The sequence below is a fragment of the Oncorhynchus mykiss genome, chromosome 13 (assembly GCF_057628025.1).
Source record: "Oncorhynchus mykiss isolate SJ-2025 chromosome 13, ASM5762802v1, whole genome shotgun sequence".
In the NCBI taxonomy this organism is placed as follows: domain Eukaryota; kingdom Metazoa; phylum Chordata; class Actinopteri; order Salmoniformes; family Salmonidae; genus Oncorhynchus; species Oncorhynchus mykiss.
The window spans coordinates 5,897,293-5,914,476 of NC_143034.1; the positions used below are offsets into that span (position 1 = coordinate 5,897,293).

General features: G+C 41.8%; 16 non-coding genes and 1 pseudogene across 16 annotated transcripts; all 17 read right to left on the bottom strand.

The window, feature by feature from the left end:
• Window positions 1-684: 684 nt before the first annotated feature.
• LOC118940592 (U6 spliceosomal RNA) lies at window positions 685-791 on the bottom strand. The gene has a single exon (XR_005037180.1). It is a non-coding gene; the product is annotated as a U6 spliceosomal RNA (small nuclear RNA).
• An 858-nt stretch (window positions 792-1,649) lies between these two features.
• LOC118940591 (U6 spliceosomal RNA) lies at window positions 1,650-1,756 on the bottom strand. The gene has a single exon (XR_005037179.1). It is a non-coding gene; the product is annotated as a U6 spliceosomal RNA (small nuclear RNA).
• Window positions 1,757-2,614: 858 nt separating this feature from the next.
• Window positions 2,615-2,721, bottom strand: LOC118940641 (U6 spliceosomal RNA). Its single transcript, XR_005037229.2, has one exon. It is a non-coding gene; the product is annotated as a U6 spliceosomal RNA (small nuclear RNA).
• Window positions 2,722-3,579: 858 nt separating this feature from the next.
• On the bottom strand, window positions 3,580-3,686 carry LOC118940590 (U6 spliceosomal RNA). Its single transcript, XR_005037178.1, has one exon. It is a non-coding gene; the product is annotated as a U6 spliceosomal RNA (small nuclear RNA).
• Window positions 3,687-4,544: 858 nt separating this feature from the next.
• On the bottom strand, window positions 4,545-4,651 carry LOC118940589 (U6 spliceosomal RNA). The gene has a single exon (XR_005037177.1). It is a non-coding gene; the product is annotated as a U6 spliceosomal RNA (small nuclear RNA).
• An 858-nt stretch (window positions 4,652-5,509) lies between these two features.
• LOC118940587 (U6 spliceosomal RNA) lies at window positions 5,510-5,616 on the bottom strand. The gene has a single exon (XR_005037175.1). It is a non-coding gene; the product is annotated as a U6 spliceosomal RNA (small nuclear RNA).
• An 858-nt stretch (window positions 5,617-6,474) lies between these two features.
• LOC118940586 (U6 spliceosomal RNA) lies at window positions 6,475-6,581 on the bottom strand. Its single transcript, XR_005037174.1, has one exon. It is a non-coding gene; the product is annotated as a U6 spliceosomal RNA (small nuclear RNA).
• Window positions 6,582-7,439: 858 nt separating this feature from the next.
• On the bottom strand, window positions 7,440-7,546 carry LOC118940637 (U6 spliceosomal RNA). Its single transcript, XR_005037225.2, has one exon. It is a non-coding gene; the product is annotated as a U6 spliceosomal RNA (small nuclear RNA).
• Window positions 7,547-8,404: 858 nt separating this feature from the next.
• Window positions 8,405-8,511, bottom strand: LOC118940585 (U6 spliceosomal RNA). Its single transcript, XR_005037173.1, has one exon. It is a non-coding gene; the product is annotated as a U6 spliceosomal RNA (small nuclear RNA).
• Window positions 8,512-9,369: 858 nt separating this feature from the next.
• On the bottom strand, window positions 9,370-9,476 carry LOC118940584 (U6 spliceosomal RNA). The gene has a single exon (XR_005037172.1). It is a non-coding gene; the product is annotated as a U6 spliceosomal RNA (small nuclear RNA).
• An 858-nt stretch (window positions 9,477-10,334) lies between these two features.
• LOC118940583 (U6 spliceosomal RNA) lies at window positions 10,335-10,441 on the bottom strand. Its single transcript, XR_005037171.1, has one exon. It is a non-coding gene; the product is annotated as a U6 spliceosomal RNA (small nuclear RNA).
• An 858-nt stretch (window positions 10,442-11,299) lies between these two features.
• On the bottom strand, window positions 11,300-11,406 carry LOC118940582 (U6 spliceosomal RNA). Its single transcript, XR_005037170.1, has one exon. It is a non-coding gene; the product is annotated as a U6 spliceosomal RNA (small nuclear RNA).
• An 874-nt stretch (window positions 11,407-12,280) lies between these two features.
• Window positions 12,281-12,387, bottom strand: LOC118940581 (U6 spliceosomal RNA). Its single transcript, XR_005037169.1, has one exon. It is a non-coding gene; the product is annotated as a U6 spliceosomal RNA (small nuclear RNA).
• Window positions 12,388-13,257: 870 nt separating this feature from the next.
• On the bottom strand, window positions 13,258-13,364 carry LOC118940580 (U6 spliceosomal RNA). The gene has a single exon (XR_005037168.1). It is a non-coding gene; the product is annotated as a U6 spliceosomal RNA (small nuclear RNA).
• Window positions 13,365-14,257: 893 nt separating this feature from the next.
• Window positions 14,258-14,358, bottom strand: LOC118940633 (U6 spliceosomal RNA; annotated as a pseudogene).
• A 906-nt stretch (window positions 14,359-15,264) lies between these two features.
• LOC118940579 (U6 spliceosomal RNA) lies at window positions 15,265-15,371 on the bottom strand. Its single transcript, XR_005037167.1, has one exon. It is a non-coding gene; the product is annotated as a U6 spliceosomal RNA (small nuclear RNA).
• Window positions 15,372-16,221: 850 nt separating this feature from the next.
• On the bottom strand, window positions 16,222-16,328 carry LOC118940578 (U6 spliceosomal RNA). Its single transcript, XR_005037166.1, has one exon. It is a non-coding gene; the product is annotated as a U6 spliceosomal RNA (small nuclear RNA).
• Window positions 16,329-17,184: the final 856 nt, after the last annotated feature.

Genomic DNA, 17,184 nt, shown 5'->3' on the forward strand with positions numbered 1-17,184 from the left:
TTCAAGATTGATCTTAGACTAAAATGTAGTTTAAAAACAAAGCCTTTTATGATTCAGGACTCTTGGTCTGTAACCCCTCCCTCACCTGCTGCTTTTAGTTGCTCCTCCCCAAGTCTTTGTTCCCCTGCCCCGACCACTTCCCACCCTTCCCCCGTTTTCTGCAACATGGCCTGGCCAAGGATACTTATAACTAACTCCCCAATTAGTAGAGGGAGAGAGTTTGAGTCTGAGTCTGACTTTGATGTCTGTTTAAAATGTTGTGACATTCAAGTTTGTTATGTTTAATACAACTGGACTAAAATTGAACACAAGTCTCTCTCCAATTCATTTGTAGATATTGAATAAAGTTGGACTCAGAGTGCAACCTTGTCTCACTCCCCAATTAATTTTTAAACTTTGAATAAAGTTGAACTCAGACTGCAACCGTGCCTAACTCGCCAATTATTTGTCTACATGTTGAATAAAGTTGGTCTCAGGCTGCAACCTTGTCTCACTCCCCATTTCAAAATTAAGCAAGTCTTCACAAATGTTCCTGTCATTCTACTGTAGACTGAGCTTCTCTCATCCAGCATTTCCCCTCCTCCTTAGACTAGACTGAGGGGAATGGACAATTTATTCTCCCCTGGTCACTACCGCCCAATCTTCTCTGTTTGGTTCCAATTTCTCTGTGTCTCGACGTGTGAGGAAAATAAGGAGCGCTTCACGGATTTGCGTGTCATCCTTTCGCAGGGGCCATGCTAATCTTCTCTGTATCGATCCAATTTTAGTATATGTGCTGCCAAAGCGAGCACAATACAAAGCTATGAGAGGCCCTCATATATAGATCACAACCTCTCTGAAGGTTCTGGTCATGGTTGGGGTCAAACAGAGTTCAGACCCTCAAAAACCACCCCTAGAATATTGCTGTGATGTTTAAACTTTATTTGGAGATGTAGAACTTGAAATAGAATTGACTTTAGATTTTTTTCAAGATTGATCTTAGACTAAAATGTAGTTTAAAAACAAAGCCTTTTATGATTCAGGACTCTTGGTCTGTAACCCCTCCCTCACCTGCTGCTTTTAGTTGCTCCTCCCCAAGTCTTTGTTCCCCTGCCCCGACCACTTCCCACCCTTCCCCCGTTTTCTGCAACATGGCCTGGCCAAGGATACTTATAACTAACTCCCCAATTAGTAGAGGGAGAGAGTTTGAGTCTGAGTCTGACTTTGATGTCTGTTTAAAATGTTGTGACATTCAAGTTTGTTATGTTTAATACAACTGGACTAAAATTGAACACAAGTCTCTCTCCAATTCATTTGTAGATATTGAATAAAGTTGGACTCAGAGTGCAACCTTGTCTCACTCCCCAATTAATTTTTAAACTTTGAATAAAGTTGAACTCAGACTGCAACCGTGCCTAACTCGCCAATTATTTGTCTACATGTTGAATAAAGTTGGTCTCAGGCTGCAACCTTGTCTCACTCCCCATTTCAAAATTAAGCAAGTCTTCACAAATGTTCCTGTCATTCTACTGTAGACTGAGCTTCTCTCATCCAGCATTTCCCCTCCTCCTTAGACTAGACTGAGGGGAATGGACAATTTATTCTCCCCGGGTCACTACCGCCCAATCTTCTCTGTTTGGTTCCAATTTCTCTGTGTCTCGACGTGTGAGGAAAATAAGGAGCGCTTCACGGATTTGCGTGTCATCCTTTCGCAGGGGCCATGCTAATCTTCTCTGTATCGATCCAATTTTAGTATATGTGCTGCCAAAGCGAGCACAATACAAAGCTATGAGAGGCCCTCATATATAGATCACAACCTCTCTGAAGGTTCTGGTCATGGTTGGGGTCAAACAGAGTTCAGACCCTCAAAAACCACCCCTAGAATATTGCTGTGATGTTTAAACTTTATTTGGAGATGTAGAACTTGAAATAGAATTGACTTTAGATTTTTTTCAAGATTGATCTTAGACTAAAATGTAGTTTAAAAACAAAGCCTTTTATGATTCAGGACTCTTGGTCTGTAACCCCTCCCTCACCTGCTGCTTTTAGTTGCTCCTCCCCAAGTCTTTGTTCCCCTGCCCCGACCACTTCCCACCCTTCCCCCGTTTTCTGCAACATGGCCTGGCCAAGGATACTTATAACTAACTCCCCAATTAGTAGAGGGAGAGAGTTTGAGTCTGAGTCTGACTTTGATGTCTGTTTAAAATGTTGTGACATTCAAGTTTGTTATGTTTAATACAACTGGACTAAAATTGAACACAAGTCTCTCTCCAATTCATTTGTAGATATTGAATAAAGTTGGACTCAGAGTGCAACCTTGTCTCACTCCCCAATTAATTTTTAAACTTTGAATAAAGTTGAACTCAGACTGCAACCGTGCCTAACTCGCCAATTATTTCTCTACATGTTGAATAAAGTTGGTCTCAGGCTGCAACCTTGTCTCACTCCCCATTTCAAAATTAAGCAAGTCTTCACAAATGTTCCTGTCATTCTACTGTAGACTGAGCTTCTCTCATCCAGCATTTCCCCTCCTCCTTAGACTAGACTGAGGGGAATGGACAATTTATTCTCCCCTGGTCACTACCGCCCAATCTTCTCTGTTTGGTTCCAATTTCTCTGTGTCTCGACGTGTGAGGAAAATAAGGAGCGCTTCACGGATTTGCGTGTCATCCTTTCGCAGGGGCCATGCTAATCTTCTCTGTATCGATCCAATTTTAGTATATGTGCTGCCAAAGCGAGCACAATACAAAGCTATGAGAGGCCCTCATATATAGATCACAACCTCTCTGAAGGTTCTGGTCATGGTTGGGGTCAAACAGAGTTCAGACCCTCAAAAACCACCCCTAGAATATTGCTGTGATGTTTAAACTTTATTTGGAGATGTAGAACTTGAAATAGAATTGACTTTAGATTTTTTTCAAGATTGATCTTAGACTAAAATGTAGTTTAAAAACAAAGCCTTTTATGATTCAGGACTCTTGGTCTGTAACCCCTCCCTCACCTGCTGCTTTTAGTTGCTCCTCCCCAAGTCTTTGTTCCCCTGCCCCGACCACTTCCCACCCTTCCCCCGTTTTCTGCAACATGGCCTGGCCAAGGATACTTATAACTAACTCCCCAATTAGTAGAGGGAGAGAGTTTGAGTCTGAGTCTGACTTTGATGTCTGTTTAAAATGTTGTGACATTCAAGTTTGTTATGTTTAATACAACTGGACTAAAATTGAACACAAGTCTCTCTCCAATTCATTTGTAGATATTGAATAAAGTTGGACTCAGAGTGCAACCTTGTCTCACTCCCCAATTAATTTTTAAACTTTGAATAAAGTTGAACTCAGACTGCAACCGTGCCTAACTCGCCAATTATTTGTCTACATGTTGAATAAAGTTGGTCTCAGGCTGCAACCTTGTCTCACTCCCCATTTCAAAATTAAGCAAGTCTTCACAAATGTTCCTGTCATTCTACTGTAGACTGAGCTTCTCTCATCCAGCATTTCCCCTCCTCCTTAGACTAGACTGAGGGGAATGGACAATTTATTCTCCCCTGGTCACTACCGCCCAATCTTCTCTGTTTGGTTCCAATTTCTCTGTGTCTCGACGTGTGAGGAAAATAAGGAGCGCTTCACGGATTTGCGTGTCATCCTTTCGCAGGGGCCATGCTAATCTTCTCTGTATCGATCCAATTTTAGTATATGTGCTGCCAAAGCGAGCACAATACAAAGCTATGAGAGGCCCTCATATATAGATCACAACCTCTCTGAAGGTTCTGGTCATGGTTGGGGTCAAACAGAGTTCAGACCCTCAAAAACCACCCCTAGAATATTGCTGTGATGTTTAAACTTTATTTGGAGATGTAGAACTTGAAATAGAATTGACTTTAGATTTTTTTCAAGATTGATCTTAGACTAAAATGTAGTTTAAAAACAAAGCCTTTTATGATTCAGGACTCTTGGTCTGTAACCCCTCCCTCACCTGCTGCTTTTAGTTGCTCCTCCCCAAGTCTTTGTTCCCCTGCCCCGACCACTTCCCACCCTTCCCCCGTTTTCTGCAACATGGCCTGGCCAAGGATACTTATAACTAACTCCCCAATTAGTAGAGGGAGAGAGTTTGAGTCTGAGTCTGACTTTGATGTCTGTTTAAAATGTTGTGACATTCAAGTTTGTTATGTTTAATACAACTGGACTAAAATTGAACACAAGTCTCTCTCCAATTCATTTGTAGATATTGAATAAAGTTGGACTCAGAGTGCAACCTTGTCTCACTCCCCAATTAATTTTTAAACTTTGAATAAAGTTGAACTCAGACTGCAACCGTGCCTAACTCGCCAATTATTTCTCTACATGTTGAATAAAGTTGGTCTCAGGCTGCAACCTTGTCTCACTCCCCATTTCAAAATTAAGCAAGTCTTCACAAATGTTCCTGTCATTCTACTGTAGACTGAGCTTCTCTCATCCAGCATTTCCCCTCCTCCTTAGACTAGACTGAGGGGAATGGACAATTTATTCTCCCCTGGTCACTACCGCCCAATCTTCTCTGTTTGGTTCCAATTTCTCTGTGTCTCGACGTGTGAGGAAAATAAGGAGCGCTTCACGGATTTGCGTGTCATCCTTTCGCAGGGGCCATGCTAATCTTCTCTGTATCGATCCAATTTTAGTATATGTGCTGCCAAAGCGAGCACAATACAAAGCTATGAGAGGCCCTCATATATAGATCACAACCTCTCTGAAGGTTCTGGTCATGGTTGGGGTCAAACAGAGTTCAGACCCTCAAAAACCACCCCTAGAATATTGCTGTGATGTTTAAACTTTATTTGGAGATGTAGAACTTGAAATAGAATTGACTTTAGATTTTTTTCAAGATTGATCTTAGACTAAAATGTAGTTTAAAAACAAAGCCTTTTATGATTCAGGACTCTTGGTCTGTAACCCCTCCCTCACCTGCTGCTTTTAGTTGCTCCTCCCCAAGTCTTTGTTCCCCTGCCCCGACCACTTCCCACCCTTCCCCCGTTTTCTGCAACATGGCCTGGCCAAGGATACTTATAACTAACTCCCCAATTAGTAGAGGGAGAGAGTTTGAGTCTGAGTCTGACTTTGATGTCTGTTTAAAATGTTGTGACATTCAAGTTTGTTATGTTTAATACAACTGGACTAAAATTGAACACAAGTCTCTCTCCAATTCATTTGTAGATATTGAATAAAGTTGGACTCAGAGTGCAACCTTGTCTCACTCCCCAATTCATTTTTAAACTTTGAATAAAGTTGAACTCAGACTGCAACCGTGCCTAACTCGCCAATTATTTGTCTACATGTTGAATAAAGTTGGTCTCAGGCTGCAACCTTGTCTCACTCCCCATTTCAAAATTAAGGAAGTCTTCACAAATGTTCCTGTCATTCTACTGTAGACTGAGCTTCTCTCATCCAGCATTTCCCCTCCTCCTTAGACTAGACTGAGGGGAATGGACAATTTATTCTCCCCGGGTCACTACCGCCCAATCTTCTCTGTTTGGTTCCAATTTCTCTGTGTCTCGACGTGTGAGGAAAATAAGGAGCGCTTCACGGATTTGCGTGTCATCCTTTCGCAGGGGCCATGCTAATCTTCTCTGTATCGATCCAATTTTAGTATATGTGCTGCCAAAGCGAGCACAATACAAAGCTATGAGAGGCCCTCATATATAGATCACAACCTCTCTGAAGGTTCTGGTCATGGTTGGGGTCAAACAGAGTTCAGACCCTCAAAAACCACCCCTAGAATATTGCTGTGATGTTTAAACTTTATTTGGAGATGTAGAACTTGAAATAGAATTGACTTTAGATTTTTTTCAAGATTGATCTTAGACTAAAATGTAGTTTAAAAACAAAGCCTTTTATGATTCAGGACTCTTGGTCTGTAACCCCTCCCTCACCTGCTGCTTTTAGTTGCTCCTCCCCAAGTCTTTGTTCCCCTGCCCCGACCACTTCCCACCCTTCCCCCGTTTTCTGCAACATGGCCTGGCCAAGGATACTTATAACTAACTCCCCAATTAGTAGAGGGAGAAAGTTTGAGTCTGAGTCTGACTTTGATGTCTGTTTAAAATGTTGTGACATTCAAGTTTGTTATGTTTAATACAACTGGACTAAAATTGAACACAAGTCTCTCTCCAATTCATTTGTAGATATTGAATAAAGTTGGACTCAGAGTGCAACCTTGTCTCACTCCCCAATTAATTTTTAAACTTTGAATAAAGTTGAACTCAGACTGCAACCGTGCCTAACTCGCCAATTATTTGTCTACATGTTGAATAAAGTTGGTCTCAGGCTGCAACCTTGTCTCACTCCCCATTTCAAAATTAAGGAAGTCTTCACAAATGTTCCTGTCATTCTACTGTAGACTGAGCTTCTCTCATCCAGCATTTCCCCTCCTCCTTAGACTAGACTGAGGGGAATGGACAATTTATTCTCCCCGGGTCACTACCGCCCAATCTTCTCTGTTTGGTTCCAATTTCTCTGTGTCTCGACGTGTGAGGAAAATAAGGAGCGCTTCACGGATTTGCGTGTCATCCTTTCGCAGGGGCCATGCTAATCTTCTCTGTATCGATCCAATTTTAGTATATGTGCTGCCAAAGCGAGCACAATACAAAGCTATGAGAGGCCCTCATATATAGATCACAACCTCTCTGAAGGTTCTGGTCATGGTTGGGGTCAAACAGAGTTCAGACCCTCAAAAACCACCCCTAGAATATTGCTGTGATGTTTAAACTTTATTTGGAGATGTAGAACTTGAAATAGAATTGACTTTAGATTTTTTTCAAGATTGATCTTAGACTAAAATGTAGTTTAAAAACAAAGCCTTTTATGATTCAGGACTCTTGGTCTGTAACCCCTCCCTCACCTGCTGCTTTTAGTTGCTCCTCCCCAAGTCTTTGTTCCCCTGCCCCGACCACTTCCCACCCTTCCCCCGTTTTCTGCAACATGGCCTGGCCAAGGATACTTATAACTAACTCCCCAATTAGTAGAGGGAGAGAGTTTGAGTCTGAGTCTGACTTTGATGTCTGTTTAAAATGTTGTGACATTCAAGTTTGTTATGTTTAATACAACTGGACTAAAATTGAACACAAGTCTCTCTCCAATTCATTTGTAGATATTGAATAAAGTTGGACTCAGAGTGCAACCTTGTCTCACTCCCCAATTAATTTTTAAACTTTGAATAAAGTTGAACTCAGACTGCAACCGTGCCTAACTCGCCAATTATTTGTCTACATGTTGAATAAAGTTGGTCTCAGGCTGCAACCTTGTCTCACTCCCCATTTCAAAATTAAGCAAGTCTTCACAAATGTTCCTGTCATTCTACTGTAGACTGAGCTTCTCTCATCCAGCATTTCCCCTCCTCCTTAGACTAGACTGAGGGGAATGGACAATTTATTCTCCCCTGGTCACTACCGCCCAATCTTCTCTGTTTGGTTCCAATTTCTCTGTGTCTCGACGTGTGAGGAAAATAAGGAGCGCTTCACGGATTTGCGTGTCATCCTTTCGCAGGGGCCATGCTAATCTTCTCTGTATCGATCCAATTTTAGTATATGTGCTGCCAAAGCGAGCACAATACAAAGCTATGAGAGGCCCTCATATATAGATCACAACCTCTCTGAAGGTTCTGGTCATGGTTGGGGTCAAACAGAGTTCAGACCCTCAAAAACCACCCCTAGAATATTGCTGTGATGTTTAAACTTTATTTGGAGATGTAGAACTTGAAATAGAATTGACTTTAGATTTTTTTCAAGATTGATCTTAGACTAAAATGTAGTTTAAAAACAAAGCCTTTTATGATTCAGGACTCTTGGTCTGTAACCCCTCCCTCACCTGCTGCTTTTAGTTGCTCCTCCCCAAGTCTTTGTTCCCCTGCCCCGACCACTTCCCACCCTTCCCCCGTTTTCTGCAACATGGCCTGGCCAAGGATACTTATAACTAACTCCCCAATTAGTAGAGGGAGAGAGTTTGAGTCTGAGTCTGACTTTGATGTCTGTTTAAAATGTTGTGACATTCAAGTTTGTTATGTTTAATACAACTGGACTAAAATTGAACACAAGTCTCTCTCCAATTCATTTGTAGATATTGAATAAAGTTGGACTCAGAGTGCAACCTTGTCTCACTCCCCAATTCATTTTTAAACTTTGAATAAAGTTGAACTCAGACTGCAACCGTGCCTAACTCGCCAATTATTTGTCTACATGTTGAATAAAGTTGGTCTCAGGCTGCAACCTTGTCTCACTCCCCATTTCAAAATTAAGGAAGTCTTCACAAATGTTCCTGTCATTCTACTGTAGACTGAGCTTCTCTCATCCAGCATTTCCCCTCCTCCTTAGACTAGACTGAGGGGAATGGACAATTTATTCTCCCCGGGTCACTACCGCCCAATCTTCTCTGTTTGGTTCCAATTTCTCTGTGTCTCGACGTGTGAGGAAAATAAGGAGCGCTTCACGGATTTGCGTGTCATCCTTTCGCAGGGGCCATGCTAATCTTCTCTGTATCGATCCAATTTTAGTATATGTGCTGCCAAAGCGAGCACAATACAAAGCTATGAGAGGCCCTCATATATAGATCACAACCTCTCTGAAGGTTCTGGTCATGGTTGGGGTCAAACAGAGTTCAGACCCTCAAAAACCACCCCTAGAATATTGCTGTGATGTTTAAACTTTATTTGGAGATGTAGAACTTGAAATAGAATTGACTTTAGATTTTTTTCAAGATTGATCTTAGACTAAAATGTAGTTTAAAAACAAAGCCTTTTATGATTCAGGACTCTTGGTCTGTAACCCCTCCCTCACCTGCTGCTTTTAGTTGCTCCTCCCCAAGTCTTTGTTCCCCTGCCCCGACCACTTCCCACCCTTCCCCCGTTTTCTGCAACATGGCCTGGCCAAGGATACTTATAACTAACTCCCCAATTAGTAGAGGGAGAGAGTTTGAGTCTGAGTCTGACTTTGATGTCTGTTTAAAATGTTGTGACATTCAAGTTTGTTATGTTTAATACAACTGGACTAAAATTGAACACAAGTCTCTCTCCAATTCATTTGTAGATATTGAATAAAGTTGGACTCAGAGTGCAACCTTGTCTCACTCCCCAATTAATTTTTAAACTTTGAATAAAGTTGAACTCAGACTGCAACCGTGCCTAACTCGCCAATTATTTGTCTACATGTTGAATAAAGTTGGTCTCAGGCTGCAACCTTGTCTCACTCCCCATTTCAAAATTAAGCAAGTCTTCACAAATGTTCCTGTCATTCTACTGTAGACTGAGCTTCTCTCATCCAGCATTTCCCCTCCTCCTTAGACTAGACTGAGGGGAATGGACAATTTATTCTCCCCTGGTCACTACCGCCCAATCTTCTCTGTTTGGTTCCAATTTCTCTGTGTCTCGACGTGTGAGGAAAATAAGGAGCGCTTCACGGATTTGCGTGTCATCCTTTCGCAGGGGCCATGCTAATCTTCTCTGTATCGATCCAATTTTAGTATATGTGCTGCCAAAGCGAGCACAATACAAAGCTATGAGAGGCCCTCATATATAGATCACAACCTCTCTGAAGGTTCTGGTCATGGTTGGGGTCAAACAGAGTTCAGACCCTCAAAAACCACCCCTAGAATATTGCTGTGATGTTTAAACTTTATTTGGAGATGTAGAACTTGAAATAGAATTGACTTTAGATTTTTTTCAAGATTGATCTTAGACTAAAATGTAGTTTAAAAACAAAGCCTTTTATGATTCAGGACTCTTGGTCTGTAACCCCTCCCTCACCTGCTGCTTTTAGTTGCTCCTCCCCAAGTCTTTGTTCCCCTGCCCCGACCACTTCCCACCCTTCCCCCGTTTTCTGCAACATGGCCTGGCCAAGGATACTTATAACTAACTCCCCAATTAGTAGAGGGAGAGAGTTTGAGTCTGAGTCTGACTTTGATGTCTGTTTAAAATGTTGTGACATTCAAGTTTGTTATGTTTAATACAACTGGACTAAAATTGAACACAAGTCTCTCTCCAATTCATTTGTAGATATTGAATAAAGTTGGACTCAGAGTGCAACCTTGTCTCACTCCCCAATTCATTTTTAAACTTTGAATAAAGTTGAACTCAGACTGCAACCGTGCCTAACTCGCCAATTATTTGTCTACATGTTGAATAAAGTTGGTCTCAGGCTGCAACCTTGTCTCACTCCCCATTTCAAAATTAAGGAAGTCTTCACAAATGTTCCTGTCATTCTACTGTAGACTGAGCTTCTCTCATCCAACATTTCCCCTCCTCCTTAGACTAGACTGAGGGGAATGGACAATTTATTCTCCCCGGGTCACTACCGCCCAATCTTCTCTGTTTGGTTCCAATTTCTCTGTGTCTCGACGTGTGAGGAAAATAAGGAGCGCTTCACGGATTTGCGTGTCATCCTTTCGCAGGGGCCATGCTAATCTTCTCTGTATCGATCCAATTTTAGTATATGTGCTGCCAAAGCGAGCACAATACAAAGCTATGAGAGGCCCTCATATATAGATCACAACCTCTCTGAAGGTTCTGGTCATGGTTGGGGTCAAACAGAGTTCAGACCCTCAAAAACCACCCCTAGAATATTGCTGTGATGTTTAAACTTTATTTGGAGATGTAGAACTTGAAATAGAATTGACTTTAGATTTTTTTCAAGATTGATCTTAGACTAAAATGTAGTTTAAAAACAAAGCCTTTTATGATTCAGGACTCTTGGTCTGTAACCCCTCCCTCACCTGCTGCTTTTAGTTGCTCCTCCCCAAGTCTTTGTTCCCCTGCCCCGACCACTTCCCACCCTTCCCCCGTTTTCTGCAACATGGCCTGGCCAAGGATACTTATAACTAACTCCCCAATTAGTAGAGGGAGAGAGTTTGAGTCTGAGTCTGACTTTGATGTCTGTTTAAAATGTTGTGACATTCAAGTTTGTTATGTTTAATACAACTGGACTAAAATTGAACACAAGTCTCTCTCCAATTCATTTGTAGATATTGAATAAAGTTGGACTCAGAGTGCAACCTTGTCTCACTCCCCAATTCATTTTTAAACTTTGAATAAAGTTGAACTCAGACTGCAACCGTGCCTAACTCGCCAATTATTTGTCTACATGTTGAATAAAGTTGGTCTCAGGCTGCAACCTTGTCTCACTCCCCATTTCAAAATTAAGGAAGTCTTCACAAATGTTCCTGTCATTCTACTGTAGACTGAGCTTCTCTCATCCAGCATTTCCCCTCCTCCTTAGACTAGACTGAGGGGAATGGACAATTTATTCTCCCCGGGTCACTACCGCCCAATCTTCTCTGTTTGGTTCCAATTTCTCTGTGTCTCGACGTGTGAGGAAAATAAGGAGCGCTTCACGGATTTGCGTGTCATCCTTTCGCAGGGGCCATGCTAATCTTCTCTGTATCGATCCAATTTTAGTATATGTGCTGCCAAAGCGAGCACAATACAAAGCTATGAGAGGCCCTCATATATAGATCACAACCTCTCTGAAGGTTCTGGTCATGGTTGGGGTCAAACAGAGTTCAGACCCTCAAAAACCACCCCTAGAATATTGCTGTGATGTTTAAACTTTATTTGGAGATGTAGAACTTGAAATAGAATTGACTTTAGATTTTTTTCAAGATTGATCTTAGACTAAAATGTAGTTTAAAAACAAAGCCTTTTATGATTCAGGACTCTTGGTCTGTAACCCCTCCCTCACCTGCTGCTTTTAGTTGCTCCTCCCCAAGTCTTTGTTCCCCTGCCCCGACCACTTCCCACCCTTCCCCCGTTTTCTGCAACATGGCCTGGCCAAGGATACTTATAACTAACTCCCCAATTAGTAGAGGGAGAGAGAGAGAGAGAGAGAGAGTTTGAGTCTGAGTCTGACTTTGATGTCTGTTTAAAATGTTGTGACATTCAAGTTTGTTATGTTTAATACAACTGGACTAAAATTGAACACAAGTCTCTCTCCAATTCATTTGTAGATATTGAATAAAGTTGGACTCAGAGTGCAACCTTGTCTCACTCCCCAATTCATTTTTAAACTTTGAATAAAGTTGAACTCAGACTGCAACCGTGCCTAACTCGCCAATTATTTGTCTACATGTTGAATAAAGTTGGTCTCAGGCTGCAACCTTGTCTCACTCCCCATTTCAAAATTAAGGAAGTCTTCACAAATGTTCCTGTCATTCTACTGTAGACTGAGCTTCTCTCATCCAGCATTTCCCCTCCTCCTTAGACTAGACTGAGGGGAATGGACAATTTATTCTCCCCGGGTCACTACCGCCCAATCTTCTCTGTTTGGTTCCAATTTCTCTGTGTCTCGACGTGTGAGGAAAATAAGGAGCGCTTCACGGATTTGCGTGTCATCCTTTCGCAGGGGCCATGCTAATCTTCTCTGTATCGATCCAATTTTAGTATATGTGCTGCCAAAGCGAGCACAATACAAAGCTATGAGAGGCCCTCATATATAGATCACAACCTCTCTGAAGGTTCTGGTCATGGTTGGGGTCAAACAGAGTTCAGACCCTCAAAAACCACCCCTAGAATATTGCTGTGATGTTTAAACTTTATTTGGAGATGTAGAACTTGAAATAGAATTGACTTTAGATTTTTTTCAAGATTGATCTTAGACTAAAATGTAGTTTAAAAACAAAGCCTTTTATGATTCAGGACTCTTGGTCTGTAACCCCTCCCTCACCTGCTGCTTTTAGTTGCTCCTCCCCAAGTCTTTGTTCCCCTGCCCCGACCACTTCCCACCCTTCCCCCGTTTTCTGCAACATGGCCTGGCCAAGGATACTTATAACTAACTCCCCAATTAGTAGAGGGAGAGAGAGAGAGAGAGAGTTTGAGTCTGAGTCTGACTTTGATGTCTGTTTAAAATGTTGTGACATTCAAGTTTGTTATGTTTAATACAACTGGACTAAAATTGAACACAAGTCTCTCTCCAATTCATTTGTAGATATTGAATAAAGTTGGACTCAGAGTGCAACCTTGTCTCACTCCCCAATTCATTTTTAAACTTTGAATAAAGTTGAACTCAGACTGCAACCGTGCCTAACTCGCTAATTATTTGTCTACATGTTGAATAAAGTTGGTCTCAGGCTGCAACCTTGTCTCACTCCCCATTTCAAAATTAAGGAAGTCTTCACAAATGTTCCTGTCATTCTACTGTAGACTGAGCTTCTCTCATCCAGCATTTCCCCTCCTCCTTAGACTAGACTGAGGGGAATGGACAATTTATTCTCCCCGGGTCACTACCGCCCAATCTTCTCTGTTTGGTTCCAATTTCTCTGTGTCTCGACGTGTGAGGAAAATAAGGAGCGCTTCACGGATTTGCGTGTCATCCTTTCGCAGGGGCCATGCTAATCTTCTCTGTATCGATCCAATTTTAGTATATGTGCTGCCAAAGCGAGCACAATACAAAGCTATGAGAGGCCCTCATATATAGATCACAACCTCTCTGAAGGTTCTGGTCATGGTTGGGGTCAAACAGAGTTCAGACCCTCAAAAACCACCCCTAGAATATTGCTGTGATGTTTAAACTTTATTTGGAGATGTAGAACTTGAAATAGAATTGACTTTAGATTTTTTTCAAGATTGATCTTAGACTAAAATGTAGTTTAAAAACAAAGCCTTTTATGATTCAGGACTCTTGGTCTGTAACCCCTCCCTCACCTGCTGCTTTTAGTTGCTCCTCCCCAAGTCTTTGTTCCCCTGCCCCGACCACTTCCCACCCTTCCCCCGTTTTCTGCAACATGGCCTGGCCAAGGATACTTATAACTAACTCCCCAATTAGTAGAGGGAGAGAGTTTGAGTCTGAGTCTGACTTTGATGTCTGTTTAAAATGTTGTGACATTCAAGTTTGTTATGTTTAATACAACTGGACTAAAATTGAACACAAGTCTCTCTCCAATTCATTTGTAGATATTGAATAAAGTTGGACTCAGAGTGCAACCTTGTCTCACTCCCCAATTCATTTTTAAACTTTGAATAAAGTTGAACTCAGACTGCAACCGTGCCTAACTCGCCAATTATTTGTCTACATGTTGAATAAAGTTGGTCTCAGGCTGCAACCTTGTCTCACTCCCCATTTCAAAATTAAGGAAGTCTTCACAAATGTTCCTGTCATTCTACTGTAGACTGAGCTTCTCTCATCCAGCATTTCCCCTCCTCCTTAGACTAGACTGAGGGGAATGGACAATTTATTCTCCCCGGGTCACTACCGCCCAATCTTCTCTGTTTGGTTCCAATTTCTCTGTGTCTCGACTTCTCTGTTTGGTTCCAATTTCTCTGTGTCTCGACGTGTGAGGAAAATAAGGAACGCTTCACGGATTTGCGTGTCATCCTTTCGCAGGGGCCATGCTAATCTTCTCTGTATCGAGTTTTAGTATATGTATCTGTATCTGTATCGAATTTTAGTATATGTGCTGCCAAAGGGAGCACAATACAAAGCTATGAGAGGCCCTCATATATAGATCACAACCTCTCTGAAGGTTCTGGTCATGGTTGGGGTCAAACAGAGTTCAGACCCTCAAAAACCACCCCTAGAATATTGCTGTGATGTTTAAACTTTATTTGGAGATGTAGAACTTGAAATAGAATTGACTTTAGATTTTTTTCAAGATTGATCTTAGACTAAAATGTAGTTTAAAAACAAAGCCTTTTATGATTCAGGACTCTTGGTCTGTAACCCCTCCCTCACCTGCTGCTTTTAGTTGCTCCTCCCCAAGTCTTTGTTCCCCTGCCCCGACCACTTCCCACCCTTCCCCCGTTTTCTGCAACATGGCCTGGCCAAGGATACTTATAACTAACTCCCCAATTAGTAGAGGGAGAGAGAGAGAGAGCGAGAGAGTTTGAGTCTGAGTCTGACTTTGATGTCTGTTTAAAATGTTGTGACATTCAAGTTTGTTATGTTTAATACAACTGGACTAAAATTGAACACAAGTCTCTCTCCAATTCATTTGTAGATATTGAATAAAGTTGGACTCAGAGTGCAACCTTGTCTCACTCCCCAATTCATTTCTAAACTTTGAATAAAGTTGAACTCAGACTGCAACCGTGCCTAACTCGCCAATTATTTGTCTACATGTTGAATAAAGTTGGTCTCAGGCTGCAACCTTGTCTCACTCCCCATTTCAAAATAAGGAAGTCTTCACAAATGTTCCTGTCATTCTACTGTAGACTGAGCTTCTCTCATCCAGCATTTCCCCTCCTCCTTAGACTAGACTGAGGGGAATGGACAATTTATTCTCCCCGGGTCACTACCGCCCAATCTTCTCTGTTTGGTTCCAATTTCTCTGTGTCTCGACGTGTGAGGAAAATAAGGAGCGCTTCACGGATTTGCGTGTCATCCTTTCGCAGGGGCCATGCTAATCTTCTCTGTATCGATCCAATTTTAGTATATGTGCTGCCAAAGCGAGCACAATACAAAGCTATGAGAGGCCCTCATATATAGATCACAACCCCTCTGAAGGTTCTGGTCATGGTTGGGGTCAAACAGAGTTCAGACCCTCAAAAACCACCCCTAGAATATTGCTGTGATGTTTAAACTTTATTTGGAGATGTAGAACTTGAAATAGAATTGACTTTAGATTTTTTTCAAGATTGATCTTAGACTAAAATGTAGTTTAAAAACAAAGCCTTTTATGATTCAGGACTCTTGGTCTGTAACCCCTCCCTCACCTGCTGCTTTTAGTTGCTCCTCCCCAAGTCTTTGTTCCCCTGCCCCGACCACTTCCCACCCTTCCCCCGTTTTCTGCAACATGGCCTGGCCAAGGATACTTATAACTAACTCCCAAATTAGTAGAGGGAGAGAGTTTGAGTCTGAGTCTGACTTTGATGTCTGTTTAAAATGTTGTGACATTCAAGTTTGTTATGTTTAATACAACTGGACTAAAATTGAACACAAGTCTCTCTCCAATTCATTTGTAGATATTGAATAAAGTTGGACTCAGAGTGCAACCTTGTCTCACTCCCCAATTAATTTTTAAACTTTGAATAAAGTTGAACTCAGACTGCAACCGTGCCTAACTCGCCAATTATTTGTCTACATGTTGAATAAAGTTGGTCTCAGGCTGCAACCTTGTCTCACTCCCCATTTCAAAATTAAGGAAGTCTTCACAAATGTTCCTGTCATTCTACTGTAGACTGAGCTTCTCTCATCCAGCATTTCCCCTCCTCCTTAGACTAGACTGAGGGGAATGGACAATTTATTCTCCCCGGGTCACTACCGCCCAATCTTCTCTGTTTGGTTCCAATTTCTCGACGTGTGAGGAAAATAAGGAGCGCTTCACGGATTTGCGTGTCATCCTTTCGCAGGGGCCATGCTAATCTTCTCTGTATCGATCCAATTTTAGTATATGTGCTGCCAAAGCGAGCACAATACAAAGCTATGAGAGGCCCTCATATATAGATCACAACCTCTCTGAAGGTTCTGGTCATGGTTGGGGTCAAACAGAGTTCAGACCCTCAAAAACCACCCCTAGAATATTGCTGTGATGTTTAAACTTTATTTGGAGATGTAGAACTTGAAATAGAATTGACTTTAGATTTTTTTCAAGATTGATCTTAGACTAAAATGTAGTTTAAAAACAAAGCCTTTTATGATTCAGGACTCTTGGTCTGTAACCCCTCCCTCACCTGCTGCTTTTAGTTGCTCCTCCCCAAGTCTTTGTTCCCCTGCCCCGACCACTTCCCACCCTTCCCCCGTTTTCTGCAACATGGCCTGGCCAAGGATACTTATAACTAACTCCCCAATTAGTAGAGGGAGAGAGTTTGAGTCTGAGTCTGACTTTGATGTCTGTTTAAAATGTTGTGACATTCAAGTTTGTTATGTTTAATACAACTGGACTAAAATTGAACACAAGTCTCTCTCCAATTCATTTGTAGATATTGAATAAAGTTGGACTCAGAGTGCAACCTTGTCTCACTCCCCAATTCATTTTTAAACTTTGAATAAAGTTGAACTCAGACTGCAACCGTGCCTAACTCGCCAATTATTTGTCTACATGTTGAATAAAGTTGGTCTCAGGCTGCAACCTTGTCTCACTCCCCATTTCAAAATTAAGGAAGTCTTCACAAATGTTCCTGTCATTCTACTGTAGACTGAGCTTCTCTCATCCAGCATTTCCCCTCCTCCTTAGACTAGACTGAGGGGAATGGACAATTTATTCTCCCCGGGTCACTACCGCCCAATCTTCTCTGTTTGGTTCCAATTTCTCTGTGTCTCGACGTGTG